The following is a 16,520-nucleotide window of genomic DNA, read 5'->3' as shown; positions in this document are numbered from 1 at the left end:
GTATAATTTTATCATCTGCGTGATACAATGCAAATGCCTTAGCCTGGACCGGTGGGTAGTGAGTAAGCATATGGGCCTCCGGATGGAAGAGAATCAAGCTGAGTTAAGCTCTGCTGCTAATTACTAGCTATGCCCTCTGGAAAGCAGTTTGACTTCTCGAGGTCTCAGCCTCCTTCCCTTAAAAAAAGGCGGGATAGATCTTATCACCCACTGCATAGGGCTGTGTTGAACATAAGCAAAATAGCAGATATAAAGCATTAAGAAGGTTCCTGGCACATAGGAAACATCCAATGAACATCAGCAGCCACCACAGTTATAAACATATTTTTGTTCTAAAAGTTCTCATTGTTTAAGACCTTCGATAATTAAAATAAATGTTCTAATAAGTCAGATATAAATATCAGCATAGACTCAAGAGTGCTAAAAATGCCTATTCTTTCACTGTCTTCCGTTAAGGTGTATTTTATCTCGGGTAGGAACCCTTCTTTCTCAAGTAGCTATCTGAAGACATTCATTGTTTAGTCCTTCCTCAAGGTCATACCCAACCCAAGAGTCAGGTCATACCCAGAAGGTAGAGTAAAATCTTTCATCTCTCTGCTTTCAAGGTCACCAAGGACTCTTGATGTCCAATGGCTCTCTGCTTTTGTGCCCACAGATGAGGAAGGGGACCTCTGGTCAAGCGGGGAACCCTGGTGCTTCTAGTTAGCCCTCCCAGGTGAGTCTATGCAGAGAAATCCATTCCTGGAGAATTATTTACAAAGTTCTTCTTTTTCTCCATTTGACTCCACACACTCTGTAATCTCATTAAATGCATTTAGGCTTTAAAAACTAGATAGCATCTTATCTTCCAGAAGTCTCTAGTATTGACCACAAATTCTCAGATCAAGAAATTCACATGTTTACTGCAGCATTATTCACATAAGCCAAGACAGAAGAACAACCTAAGGAACCCATCAATGGAGGGAGTGGATAAAGATGATGTGAGACACAGATACACAGGTGTCTCTGTGGTATGGGTTATGTAATAGAGTCACACATATAGAGGTGATAGACACAGACATGTCTGTGTATTCAGCCATGACAAAGGAAGACGTCCTGCCATTACAGCATGGATGGAACCCTGCCAAATACTGCAAGACATCACTTATTTGTGGAATATAAAAAAGCCAGACACTTCTCCAATGAAGACATACAAATGGCTATCAGACACATGAAAAAATGTTCATCATCACTAGCCATCAGAGAGAATCAAATTAAAACTACATTGAGATACCACCTTACACCAGTTAGAATGGCCAAAATTAGCAAGACAGGAAACAATGTGTGTTGGAGAGGATGTGGAGAAAGGGGAACCCTCTTACACTGTTGGTGGGAATGCAAGTTGGTGCAGCCACTTTGGAGAACAGTGTGGAGATTCCTCAAGAAATTAAGAATAGAGCTTCCCTATGACCCTGCAATTGCACTGCTGGGTATTTACACCAAGGATAGAGATGTAGTAAAAAGAAGGGCCATCTGTACCCCAATGTTTATTGCAGCAATGGCCACGGTCGCCAAACTGTGGAAAGAACCAAGATGCCCTTCAACGGACGAACGGATAAGGAAGGAAGATGTGGTCCATATACACAATGGAGTATTATGCCTCCATCAGAAAGGATGAATACCCATTTTGGTAAAAAAACAAAACAAAACAAAACAAAAAAAAACCAGTAAAATAGTGGTTACCAGGTCATAGGGATGGTGAGGGGGGGATAAGACAGATATTTAAGAGTACAAACTGACAACAGTAAATAAAAATATTAGTAGGCAAGCCATGAAGATACATAAAATGCCCAGTGTAGTAAATCCAGGTAAGCAAACTGGCTGAGAGTCTAGAGCTTAATTATTCCAGCCACTAGAAGAATGATATGACAGAGGTGATAATTGTCACAATGGTAAACAAATTACAATATATAAATGTATCAAATTAACACAGTGTACACCTTAAATCTGTAATGTTATATGCCAAATATAGTCGATTAAAAAGAGAGAGCCTACAGATCTGTCTGGAAAAGAGGAAGGGGTACAGTAACAGGGCAAACATTTTCAGCAATTTATATATGAATAAATAAATCCATCACTAGTATTTGCAGAGGCCTGATGTCTTATGCAACCAAGCTCTGTCCACGACAACCACCATTTCCCACAACACACACAGACACAGCTACCTCTCTCGTCTGCACTTGCACACAGGGGTGGGCAATAGCAGGGCGGGAAGAAAGGAGCTGAGGAGAGGTCCAGGCAGACCTTGGAAGTGAGCTCAAGGCTATCCAAGCAATGGACTTCCAGGGTCCCGGCATGTGGTCTAGCAGGGACTCTACCCAGGAGAGAGTAGGGGGGCACCCTTCTGAAGTAAAGGGCTCCGGGACAGGCAGCTCTAAGTCCTGTGTCCTCTTCCGCCCTGCCCTCAGTGCCCTCCACAAGTGCTGCAGCCCAACACCCCCTGCACGCCTTCTGTCATGTCAACCCTTCCAGGACATTCTCCCACATCTCTTTAGTCATCTGACATGGCTCCATTCAAATGACTAATGTAATTGATGGCAGGAACTACAATTCAATGCTTAAAAAAGAAAACCTATAAAACTGTTATCCCTGCAATTTTCACTTAGACAAGGGTTCTATTCCCATCAGTGAGGTATCTTTCCTACGACCCTCACACTAAGCAGCATGTGTGAGAGACGCCAGTCACTTGAGCTCTGGGAGTCTGTTTTCACCTCTAATACAGAAATAATCCTTCTGGCCTGAGCAATCTCAAATGCCATGAAATACTGTGTGAGACAAATTTGTCTGTTTGCCACTGAACAAAGACCAGCGATCACATTACATAAGCACAATAAAAATACTGAAAGTACAGTCTTTTTTTTTTTATGTTGTCTTATTTTTTTTTATTTGTTTATTTACAGCATAACAGTGTTCATTGTTTTGGCATCACACCCAGTGCTCCATGCAGTACGTGCTCTCCCTATTACCCACCACCTGGTTCCTCAACCTCCCACCCCCCCCACCCCCCTGAAAGTACAGTCTTAAAAAACATCTCCTAAAACTATGAAATATCCAGCTACAAACTTCTAAGTTTGATTTTAATGTTACTCAATTCTGCAAAATCACTGCCTTTTCCAAAGTACGTACTAACCTGTTAGACCAAATCCTTGGTCAAAATGTTCTAGAACAGTGGTTTCCAAACCTGAAAGTCATTAGGAATTCAGATTCAACAAGTCATGGAGTGGATTCTAAGAAAGCAATGTATTTTTCAAAGTGGTAATAAAATATAAATCCATACCATAATTTTATCATTTTAATGTTTTTTAGGTATACAGTTCAATGGCATTAAGTATATTCACAGTGTTGTGCAAACATCACCATCCTCCATCTGTACAATTTTTTCAGCCTCTCAAACTGAAACTATACCAATTAAATGTGAACTCCCCATTCTCCTCTCTCCCCAGCCCCTGGCGGCCACCATTTGACTTTCTGCCTCTGTGAATTTGGCTCCCCTAGGTGCTTCGTATAAATGGAATTTTACAGTGTTTGTCTTTTGGTGACAGGCTTAATTCACTTAACTTAATGTCTTCAAGGTTCATCCATGTTATTCAAGATAAGGTTTTAGCATCTCCCCAGATGTTTTGAATGCACAGCAAGGTTGACAGCTTTACCAATTGTTTTCAGTTGGTAAGTGAGAATTTAAAAAAACCACTAAGAATCAGTCCAGCTTATTTTCTGAAGTGGAGTCTTTCCCGCCTATATGATGTCTTAGCATTTTATTTGTTGCTGTGTTATTTTGCTGTGCTGTGTTTTCTGTTGTGCTATGTTATTTTGTTATGTTCTATTTTAAGGCATTAGCTTCCTTGATCAGAAAATGAAAACAAAATTTACCTAGCTCATGGGACACTTGTGAGTATTAATAAGCATGAAGCACTTAGCAAAGATGCCGCCATCGGGCAAGCACCCAGTTAAAGGGACCTACCACTGAGCTTGTGTAATACTACACTTAACAGAGCACATCACGTAGCGTGCAAATCGAAGGAATACATGCAATGAAGCCAAATACGATGAAATGATAGTGATTTGGGGCCAAGATGGTGCGGTTTGCACACTGCCCCAAGGCACCTGCCTGGGGACAAATGGAAGCTCATGCTCAGCCCACCCCTTCCCCTCCACATGCCACCCGGTTCACCCTGCATCAGCCCAGAGGACAGACCACTTCTTATACTTCAAAACAGGTGTCTTCTTCCTGGCAACCTTAGTCTGTGCAAAAGATCTTCTGCTTGTTATTTTTCAGAAACCACAGGATACTTCCTTGAGGCTATTTACTCAAGAAAAATTCAGAAAAGAAAATTATTTATTGATATACAGAGCCTTCTTTAAAATCTGTTAGAAGAGCTTTTGGAAAAAAAAAATCCACTGAAGAGCTGCTTTCAAAATCAGAACTACGGTCACCCTTGTGCCTCAGCCGCCACGGCCATGAGGAAAAGCACTGATGACATACTTGAGTGAATTACCTCGGAAATGCTTAATAACCTCTAACCCTGCGGCTTCTTTGGGAGACCACACTGTACCTTGTCTTTGCTCTGTAAATCTTCCAACAGCCTGTGCCTACGCAAATATAGAATCTGATGGGTTTTTAGGGAATTTGACAAGTTGCATCTGATTATTAAAACTAAAAAAACAGCATATAACCTTTAAATATTTCATGTCGCACTAACGGTAATCAGCCTAGAAGCTTCCGCCGTGAGTTTCTACCCCATCTTTGGAACCCTGGGAGGCATGATTCCTTGCCCTCAGAGGCCGAGTCTTCCCTCCACCAGTGTTTCTCCACAGGGTGCCCCTGGCTCATGGACAGAATTCATTGTCAATGTGCAATGGAGTCCTAGGTGGGCAGAGCCTGTAACACCTCTTGTTCCTGCCTGTGAAATGTCATGGGACAAGCCAACAGCCTCTAGGAGTGATACTCTCCAAGATTTAGCACCATCACTCTATCCTTTCCTAATGTTCCCAGTTCACCAAGTGAGTTTGCTAGGGCATCTGCCTAAAACATCACAATCCTGGTAACATGCTCCAATTTCCATCTGCCAGGGGTTGGATACCTATTACCCAGGAACTGAAACACTTAACAGCCATCTGTTTGAAGTGTTTCTGGAACCTAGCTACTTGCCCATAGACAAACAGAAGGTAGGACTCTTCCCCCTTGGTTTATGGCTGTTTCCAAAGCCACACTATTCAAAACATTGTTTCTACACTATGTTAAGAGACATTCCCGGGGCACCTGGGTGGCTCAGTGGGCTAAGCCACTGCCTTTGGCTCAGGTCATGATCTCAGGGTCCTGGGATCGAGCCCCACCTTGGGTTCTCCACTCAGCAGGGAGCCTGCTTCCCCTCTCTCTCTGCCTGCCTCTCTGTCTACTTGTGATCTCTCTCTGTCAAATAAATAAATAAAACCTTTAACAAAAAAAAAAAAAAAGAAAGACATTCCCTACCAAAAGGATTCCATATCCATTCATCTGTTGAAGGGCATCTTGGCTCCTTCCACAGTTTGGCTATTGTGGACATTGCTGCTATGAACACTGGGGTACATGTGGCCCTTCTTTTCACTACATCTGTACTTTTTGGGTAAGTAAAGATATGATCCATATACACAATGGACTATTACTCAGCCATCAGAAAGGATGAATACCCAATTTTCCATCAACATGGATAGGACTGGAGGAGATTATGCTAAGTGAACTAAGTAAAGAAAGTCAATTATATCACTTACTTGTGGAGCATAAGGAATAATATGGAGGATGTTAGGGGAAGGAAAGGATAAGTGAATTGGGGGAAATCGAAGGGGAAGATGAACCATGAGAGACTGTGGACTCTGGGAAACAAACTGAGGGTTTTGGAGGGGAGGGGAGTTGGGGGGATGGGTGAGTCTGGTGATGGGTATTAAGGAGGGCACAGATTGCATGGGGCACTGAGTGTTATCCTCAAACAACGAATCTTGGAACACTACATCAAAAACTACTGACGTACTATATGGTGACTAACATAACACAATTTAAAAAAAAAAAAAAAAAGGATTCCATAGCCAAATAAGTAAATTCTGAGCTATAGAAACTTTAAAAATGTTCTTTACATATCAGGGTCTTAATTTTTTTTTTTAATTAGAAAGTAAACTGAGAGGGAAAAGAGATAAACTCTTAATTCAAAATTATTTATTAAGTTTTTTAGCAACTAAATCCAATGCTACACAGTTTGGAATCATTCACTTATATTAAGGTGACAGAGTTCACAAGTCCCTGAGCTCGACGTACAGGAGACTTGAACATGGTCTCGTAGTGAGTCGGTCCCCATTTTCAGGATGAAATTCAGTCACCGTCTTCTCTGAAAAGCCTAGCTTGAGCATCTCCCTCATCTCCCTGCCTCTCTTTTCTCCTCACTCCTGGTAGACTCTGCACAGGCACATCTGCAAAGCGGTGGGGTCTCGATGTCTCTCATCTGAGCTCCTGAGGTAAGCTGTGTCTACCTCAGCCTTAGCGATCCCTAGTTGCGCTAGGGATCCCTAGATGGCTAGTTGCGCTAGGCAGTTTAGTCATCCGTCTCACCCTAGAATCAGCAACAGCCCACCGGCTCACCAGCCGTTGTTGTGTATCAAGTTTTAATAGAAGGCAGTCATGTTACTGGTTTAAAGAGAGTCTACAGCTGCTTTCATGGTACAGTGGTGGAGTAGTTGCAATGCAGTCTTTACAACCGTCACGCCTAGAATACTTACTACTTGGCTCTGTAAGGGAAAGTTTACCAACCCCTCCCCTGGTCTATCAGCATCTTGAGGTCAAGGACAGCATCCAATTCCTTCAGCTTAATGCCTGGCCAATGGGAGATGCCTAATGTTTGTTCACTGAAAGAAAAAATGTTTTCCATTTGAAAATCAATCCAGGGATAGGTAATCTTGGAATAACTGTTTTAATAAAGTTGGAAGGATGGAACAGTCAAGCCAGGTCACATAGCCAAAGATCTTATTCAAGGTTCAATAGTTTTTGCTGTTGTTGACTTGGAAATACATACTAAGAGAAAGTTAACCCTTAACAAATAAAACCCCTCATTTAGAAGTATATAAACCCAAGGAAGAACAGGATTCAAAGGTCACTGTGTAGAACATCTTACACTTATTAATTCTTGATAGAATTCTCTTCCTTTATCAGTTTGAATTTTTCAAACAAAGCCCTAGTTTTTCCCTTGGGAAATAATTTCTGAATACAAATGTTTAATAAGTGCCTTTTTCTGGAATGCAAGAAAAATCGTCTTTTTATTTATTCCATATTACTCATAATCCATTCTTTACCAAGAGATTTTCTTCTTTGATTTTATAGTAAAATTTAAGAAAGTATAAGAATGCAGAGAAATAAATTTCCACCCTCAAAAAAATATATACCAATTTACTGGAACCTCTGATAAAGCAGTTTTGTCAGTAAGGCTCAAAAGTCAATGAAAGAATCAAATTCATGACTTCTAAGAGTTTTGCCTTAATTATAAGGCTTACACAGAAATAGATGGGAGAACTGGGATTAATTTATATGATCTGTATATTAAATCCCTTTCAGCTTAAGACTTAGCACACTATTAGTAACTATCACTCACTTTTTAAGGGACTTCCTACATATCATGGTTAAGGGTGGTTATCAAGCACTTGTATGCCAAGTGCTTTTCTTACTTTAACAATAAATGATAATAACCATCACTAACATTAATTCACCATATACTGTAATTCAGGTATCCTGCTAACAGCTTTACGTACTTTATTTAACCCATGAACAACCCATCTTCTACCAAAAAGGATTTAAAACAATTTATACAATGATATACGTTCTTTCTATTACCATAGGTATTAATTTTCAGGCAAGCTTGGTGACAGCTTAGTCCTAAATTGATGCAGATTTCCTCAACTTATTGTGTGACTAATTGAATAAATACCATGTAGGAGGTATTTTTTTTTTTTTTTGCAGTCAGACAATGGACGATATTAATCGACAAATTAGTTTATCCTATGATATCTGTAAGCAATGATGGGGGGCTATATTATCTTTTAGGATTCACATTTTGATTTCCGACAAATGTCATAATCTAAAGGAGTGACTTGGATAAGACATATAGGAATTAGGGCAGATCAATAAGAAAGTTGAGAATGGGTGTCGAGTAGATAGCCTTCTGTATCTATCAGGCCTGAAAGAAAGAAACTGACACAGCAGTAAGCATAGAAAGAGAGTCAATTATTCGGGGCAAAAATTAGGTCACTCTCACTTTACAATGGCAATTAAAACACCATTATACTATGCTTACACATTTAATAATTTCAGCTCAGCCTTCACATATTTTTGCAATCATTAAAATTTAAGTTTGTTACTTTAACTACAGTCTTAAATGTGAGAGGCCTATAGGGGGATATTAAATGTCAAGTCAACCTTAATGGTGTTTTTTAAAGTATGACCATATGTCTACATTTTCAACATTTTTAAAACCAGTTCTTATGTGCTAAGCACAGTAGAATAGTAACCATGCAACTCTGAACAAGTTAATTAACCTGAGTCTGTTTTCTTATCAGGGCAATGAGGATAGTAGAATTCTATATAAAAGATGTTACTTTACTATTCATTCACACTTTAGGTTCTCTCATTATCCACACCATGCACGTGAAAAGATGGGACCCAAGACCGTTCACATATCCCTTTACCTCCCTGGGTCTAAGTGACCGATCCTGGACTCAAACCCAGAGCTGGTACTTCAGTGGAAACTCAACCAAACATGACTGGGATTCATTAGCCAAAATCTTGGATCACTTAGCTTGCACACCTTAGAGAGTTAACTGTAAGTTTGACAATATCACCCCCTGACCCCAAGCTTGTAGGTTTCCCTGCTTTATCTAGGGTGGAACCACCATGGGGAAAGCCAGTGGCCCTTTCAGAAACTGAAGCTGCTTCCATGCTCAGTCTACACAACCCACAGTGGCAGGGATAGAAGGTTCCAAGATGGCACATGCCATGAAATCCCAGGCAGAAGCAGTATTAACACTTTGGGCCGACATGTCAGAGATTGCTGGAAGACAAGACGTAGTCCTTTTTCTGAACTGGAATATTTTATGGCCAATACTTTTAGTTGGACTAATCTAACTTAGTTGTCAACACCTGCCAATAAGCTCTTTGACTTTTTTAGGACCCAAATAAGAAGTGCTTTAGCCAAAGGCAGCTATTAGTACCATCACTCCCCTGACTTCAGATTCTGATTGGAACCTTAACTTGTATCTCTAATAACTGAAGTGTAATGGACGTCAGCAAGAGGATGTGGAAAACCAAACCATCTCAAATGAAAGGTACTGGAAATTCACAGGTCCCAAAAATCCACTTTAAAACAAAACAAAACAAAACACCCTTCAATGAAATGTATCGGTATAAATGCTAACAATCCAACTTCTGGATTCTTCAATGGCTTAGATTAAGTGACAGAAGTTGGTATTTAAAAAGGCTGCAGTGCTGACTGGGAAGATGTCAGAGTAGGAGGGTGCCAAGCTGTCCTCATCTCGTGGATACAACAAGAGAACCCTCAGAAGCCTAAATAACCCAGAAAACAGCCCAAAGACCGGCAGAACAAACTCCACAACCAAAGGTAGGGAAGGGGCCCCAGGGAAGAAGGTGGGAAAGGTGAAAATGCAATTTGAGACCTCAACAGACTCTGGCCCGCCACACATATAGGAGGGAGCCTGGGGTTTGGGGAAGGGTGAGAAAGAGACCGACACCCTGGGGGGCCTGCACAAACACAAACCCCATACCAGCTGGCTGTGAAAGCAAGGGGGCAATTTCATGACTTCTTAGAACTAGCATGACTTCAAGGCTGGGATTCTAAAGATCAGCAGGCTTGGCTCTGGGACTTCAATGGGCATAGAAAGCCATGTCCCTGCCCTTAAAGAGACAGAACACCAAATAGCATACACGGGGCAGTTTGAAAAGCCCTGGGGGCAAATGGGAGAATGATTTATTCATCATGGAGGGTGTTCTGAAGACACAGGGATCTCAGATCTTCCCAGGAACAAAGAGGCTGGCAGGCACCATTCTCTCCCCTGCACCCCTCCCCACGTTGCTGGCATAAATAAGGACCACCTGCAGGAACCAGCACAAAGCCCATAATTGGCATCTAACTTGCTTCCCACAAGCTCCACCCCAGACCCCAGGCCCAAGCACTTTGGTGGATTCCCCTTGCCAGCACAGAGGGCTCAGGGCTGCTGTAGTCTACCTCTCTCCTCAAAACCAGTGCAAATCTCACTGGTGTCATGGCTCCCAACCTGTGCATTGTGCAGGGCTTGGGTCCTGCCAGCAGCTGTGGCTGCAGGTACTACAGAAGCCCGAGGCACACCTTGTTACAAGTGCAAACTCCATCCCTATACGCTTGGCCCATCTGCATAGTCCAGCCTGGTCCCCTCAACGGCAGCTCCAGGTCTCACTGAGCAAGCAGACCACTGTGTACCTGGTTACAATTCATCCCACCCTAGTCAGGGACAAGCTGCCTGCAACAAGCAAAGAGAGGCACTGCAAATAACGGAACACAACAAGGCACATGCAACACACAGAGGAGATGTTCCCGGAAGCAGCAGGTCCTGACAAACAGTGGACACGGTGCTGGAGGGCACTCTGGGACCTCTGCTTCATAAGGTCATTACCATCAAGATCAGAGATCAGAAGACATAGCTGACTTTCTGGACACAAAGAGACAGGCACACAGACAAAATCAGGACAGAGAAATATGTCCCAAATACAAGAAGAGGACCAACCCACAGTAAGCGCCCTACGTGAAACACATAATACGACTAACAGAAAATTTAAAGTAATGATCATCAAGGGACTCGCTCAGAAGACTAAGTCATGGAGACGTAAAGAAACTCGGCCAAGACCATGATAGCCAGTCAGTAGTGAAGGTGAAGGCAAATGACAGAGTTCAACAAGATATGTCCTTAAGAGATGACCCAGGGCACAGGGTTAACAGTGTTAGGCATGCCGTGGACTCTCCATCCAGGCATGAATGAGTGAATCGGCATCTCTGAGGTGAGTTCCAAACTCTCCCTGCCACTTCTCCCCCGATCAAGACGGGGAGGTCAATTTGTCTCTTCTTGAACCTAGGTTAACTTAGTGACTTGTTTGGACCCAACAATGGGGTCCAAAATGCCAGTTCTGGACCATGTAAAGACCTTAGCTATTTTAAGCCAGCAACCAACCTATTGAGAAGCTCAGCCTACTGTGTAGTGACCGGGAGTCTGAGGAGAGACTGTGGAAGACACGAGGCCATCTTGGACTTCCCAGATATGTATACAACTCCAGGGACACCTCGTGGATCGCAGGACTGGACCAAGTCCAGTCAATCCAGAGAATCGGGAAAAGAAATAGATCACTGTGATTGGAAACAACCACATTTTGGGGGTGGTTTAGGGCACATAAATAATCTTGGTAATAGTATATTTACTTGTCTCTTCTATAAACAAACTTCTGTCATAATCTATGACTCAAACAAATCTATCCCTGCCTCTGGCCTGTTTTTGGTAGAACATCCTATTCTACTCATCCTATTCATCCCAATTCGGTAGAATTTCTTATTATTTATATGAATGATATTCAGAAGTGGAAGAAGCTGCCTTTTTCCCCCCCAAAAAAGGAAAGAACACTTGAATTTCAGGAAATTAGTTTTAAAAAAAATTTCTGTTTTAAAATGTCTTTTCTCCTAGGAAGTTTTTTAATAACTGAGCACAAATTTTTTACCTCTGTTTATTTCCTCTGACAGTCTTTTTTTTTTTTAAAGATTTTATTTATTTATTTGACAGAGAGAAATCACAAGAGAGGCAGGCAGAGAGAGAGGAAGGGAAGCAGGCTCTCCGCTGAGCAGAGAGCCAGATGTGGGACTCGATCCCAGGACCCTGAGATCATGACCTGAGCTGAAGGCAGCGGCTTAACCCACTGAGCCACCCAGGCCCCCCCCCCCCCCCGCTGACAGTCTTAAGGCATTTGGGCACCTGGAAGGTCAAATGGACTAGTAACAGGAAGACTGAGGCTGGAGACAGCCATTAGCAGACCTAAAAACTTCGTATCAACACAACGGGTTCTTTTCAAAGGACAGTCATTATCTCATCCAATTCCATTTTGACACACAGACCTGCCCGTGGGAACATGCTGCCAATTTTCCCTCCAAGGAAACACCTGTGCCTTTTAAAACTCCAAAACAACCCGGGGGGAAGTAAAGATATTAATCCATCAAGTGTTTGTTTGGCTAATAGGATGGTTGAATAGCATAGATGCCATGCCAGAGATTTGTTTCCTTTGATAAGTAACAATCTCTCTCTTATACCCTGGGCGAAGTCATGATCACCTCCATACAGCAGTGGATTCCCGTGAGGTTGGAATAAAAAAGGTGTCTGAATTCACAGAAAATGTTGCTGATGTGATGGTACGAACACACTTAAAATGTCTTGTAGGGGAACCTGGATAGCTCCATGGGTTGAACAGCCGACTCCTGATTTTGGGTCAGGTCATGATCTCGGGTTCTGAGATGGAGCCTCTGCCTCGGGTCCACGCTCAGCGGGGAGTCTGCCAGAGATTCCCTCTCTCAGCCCCTGCCCTCACACATTCTAAAATAAATAAATCATCTTATAAAAAATTGTCTTCTAGACTTCAGTACTCATACATGCCCAAACATGTCTGATAGGATCCCAGTCTTGGTAGGATAGCTCTCAGAAGGCTATTGGCATGAGGGATGGATGATGACCCCACTGGGACAAAATTCAACGTAAATAAAGTTGTCAGAAGAGCTCAAACCAGTATCAAAGCCTCGATCAACAGAGGGGAAAATCAAAACGGAGTACTATACAGTATCAGCCATTTGGATATACTTAGGGAGGAATATAAACCTCTGTCCTCTATGTGATTTATATCTTTCCATGATAAATCAATCTAACTTATTTTAAAAGATTTTATTTCACTTAATTTATTTTTAAAATTTATTTTATTATGTATTTATTATTTATTTATTCATGAGAGACCAAGAGGCAGAGGCAGAGAGAGAAGCTGGCTCCTCACCGAGCAGGGAGCAGTGGGACTTGATCCTAGAACCCTAGGATCATGAGCTGAGCCAGAGGCAGACGCTTCACTGATTGAGCCACCCATGTACCCCTCCATGGTAAATCTTATAAGCTATCAGGATATGAAATAGAACAGGACATAAGAACTCTAATACAATTAAACACAAAAGCAAAGAGGCAATCATCTCCCATTTAAGCACCAAATTACATGATGCTTTTTTAAATACATGGAAAGAGTTCTCACTAAAAATGCCAAAGGAGAAGGAAAGTGGTAAACACCAGGTGGTAGTAGAAAGATTTATTTATGATGCCATAGAAGATGCGTCTTTGAGATTTCCAGAAACAAGCAGGGAATTGGCAAGGGTAACTGCTTGGAGTGCGAGCCTCTGACGTCTCCTCCCTACCTCCATTTGGCCAGTGGAACTTCAGGAGTCTCTGCTTCTAACAACAATGGCAGATGGGGTAAGCAAGGTGGAGCTCGTGGGCTCCTCTGTTCCCAAGTTATTAATTTACAGTCTGAAATGCATCGGCAAGTGGATCAATAGTAAGATTTCTTAAAGGGAGAAACTCTGGTGCTTTAAAGTCACAGTACAACGAATTTAATTTTTTTATGATCCCAACATGGTTTGCTCATCCTCATAGAACATCAAGTCCTATGTGGGGAAGATGAAGGAACCATGATGGAGAACCATCAAAATGGCTGCACAGCAGAACAGTGGTCACAACACACACACCGAGCTCCAGGTGGGCATCAGTTGATGCTGATCTCTGTCACTTGACAGTCTTGTGACTCATCTGACTTAGAGGAGATGGTGATAATTTTGCTTGTTTCATTGAATTACTGTGAAGGTGATAAAAAATAAGGCACTTCAAGTATGTTAGATGTATAGTAAATAATAAACCTCCAGTCCAAAATGCTTTAAATGTTCTGTGTGGTCCACAATCACCAAAGATGCTTTCCTAATAAACATTCTCCCCTCCTCTACAGGCTTGTCATGGCTTTCAAGAAAAGATGGAGTTTACTTCCCCTTGAAACTGGGGTGGCCTCTGACATGCCCTGATGAACAGAATGGCGGTACCAGTTCTGGGGCGAGGTAGGAAGGGGCCACCCAGGTGAGACCACAGGCAGGAGTAAGACCCCTGCTGAGCTCCGAGCAGAATGCTTCTACCCAAGCCAGCAGGCATGCAGAGCAGAAGAACCATCCACTGAGCCCAGCCAACACATGGTGTCACAAGGAGCAGCACGTGAACTGTTATGTGATGCATCAAAGATTCGGGATGGTTCTATGGGCTGCAACAGTTGAGCAGAACCATTGATATGGCCACATGTGGCCTGTCCCCACCAATGTCACTAATTTTTTTTTTAAGATTTTATTTGACAGAGAGAGAGAGAATACAAAAACAGGGGGAGTGGGAGAGGGGTAAGCAGCCTCCCTGTTGAGCAGCAAGCCCAACATGGGGCTCAATCTCACGACCCTAGGATCATGAATGGAGCCAAAGGCAGATGCTTAATGACTAAGCCACCCAGGAGCCACCAATGTCACCAGTCTTACCTCTTAACCCTCTCCCTCATTCACTCTGTACCAACCACTGGGACCTTCTGAGTTCTCAGATGGACTGTGGGGAATGTGGGGGCTTCACACATATTGTGTGCTCTGCCTGGGGCCTGCTCCCAGGAAACTCTCCAGCACTCATACCCCACACTACCTGTCACCTATTCTTTGGACCAGACTAATCCAGCTTGCCAGGTACTGTTACAAGAAAGCCCTTCCTTCCTTTCTTTGACATTTTTCATATTAATTACACAACATTTGTTTAGAATCTGTCTCCCTGTAATCTGCAGGTTCACAGAAGGCACCAGGCACAATGTCTATGGTCTACTACACACAGGACACACTGCTTGAATTAAAACAAGAGATTGGTTGTAGATAGGGGAGCCCAAAGGAAAACCCAGGCCTCCTGACTGAAAGATGCCTGGTCTTGCTCTCATCGTTTGTCTTTCTCATTCCCTTCTGCTGGGGAGCAGTGTGAAGTTTTAGGTCTCTTATACACAAGACTTTCTTCCTGTTGAGGGAGATCCATTTCCAGTCATGGACTCATGGCTCCCACAGCTCAGCTGGGCTGGTCACATGGAAAGAGACAGACTCAGAGCTCAAGCAAGGAAGAAGCTTCAGAGAAGGTGATTCATGGTAGCTTTACTGTCTGCAGACAACCCCCTCCTCTCTGCCTCAGGCTCTTAAAAGCACCTTGTACCATTTCTATAGCTTGGCACATACAGACATGGATCATGGTTGGGTACAGGACTCTCTCCCAAGAGATGGGAAGATACTTGAGGCCAGCAACATACCTACTTCATCCCAGGGCCACACCAAGTCACTGAGCCTGGGAGTCAGCCCTGGGACTCCCCCTGCCCCTTCTGGAGACCAATCATACAGTTCACACGAACCAAAGAAGACTCATCAAAAATAAGTTACAAGAAGTGATAGTCCAGCTTGCTTGCTTGCTTTCTTTCTTTGAAGTCCAGATAATGCCATTGAAACCCACATGAAGATGATTACAACCAACCAACTTTTTTTAGATTTACTGATTTGAGAAAGTGAGCGAGAGTGCATGAGTGGGGGCAGGGGCAGAGGGAGAGAGAATCTCAAGCAGACTCCCTGCTGAGCTCAGAGCCCGACGTTGGGCCTTGATCCTGGGACCCTGAGATCATGACCTGAGCTGAAATCAAGAGCTGCAGGCTTAACCAACGGAGCCACCCCGGTGCCCCAAAAGCAAATTCTTGTCTACAAACAAACTGATGTTGATCGTGGTTTTATCCTATCTTTTGCTTATTCTGTTTGGGTATCAACTGAAGTATTTAAGGGGTGATGAGGACAACAACAACAGCCACCGCCCCACAGGGCCTGGACTTACAGCAGTCGCAGAAAGGTCAGCAGCGCCGCTTCTGTGTGGGCGAGTCTGGGGGGAATGTGAGGAGACCCCCCAGCTGTTTCCAGAAGTGATTCAAGCCCCTTGTTTTGTCATTGAAGTCAGGGTGTGTGTGTGTGTGTGTGTGTGTGTGTTTCTACACATCGCTTTATCTTTGACAGAAACTCATTATGAGAAGCAGCCAGTGGACTGAAGCTCATTTGGAATTCACCAAGGAGGCAGCTCTCGTCAGTCCAGGAAGAAAGGAGAATGACAAGTGACAGGAATAAATCCTCTGGTAGAAACCGTGGGTACTGCCTTTCCGGTGAGGCTCTGGGGAGTCACGAAATTAGATGGGAGGTCGCTTCAAAGAATTAAACAGCTTTTTAAAAAAGAGAAGACTATATAGCCCAGTAGGCTAATGTCTGTTTTTGATCACTGAGAGCAATAATTTAGAGTGGTTGTAGGAGAGCTTTCTTTTACAAAGACAGCTA

At 43.0% G+C, this 16,520-nt stretch overlaps 1 protein-coding gene across 2 annotated transcripts in view; it reads right to left on the bottom strand.

Moving 5' to 3' along the window:
• The window catches only part of PRKG1 (protein kinase cGMP-dependent 1), a 1,275,046-nt gene that overhangs the window by 377,895 nt on the left and 880,631 nt on the right, over positions 1-16,520 (bottom strand). The gene's annotated exons all lie outside the window — the stretch shown is intronic.

The sequence above is a fragment of the Meles meles genome, chromosome 13 (assembly GCF_922984935.1).
Source record: "Meles meles chromosome 13, mMelMel3.1 paternal haplotype, whole genome shotgun sequence".
NCBI classification, from domain to species: domain Eukaryota; kingdom Metazoa; phylum Chordata; class Mammalia; order Carnivora; family Mustelidae; genus Meles; species Meles meles.
This window is presented reverse-complemented; position numbering and strand designations above follow the sequence as displayed.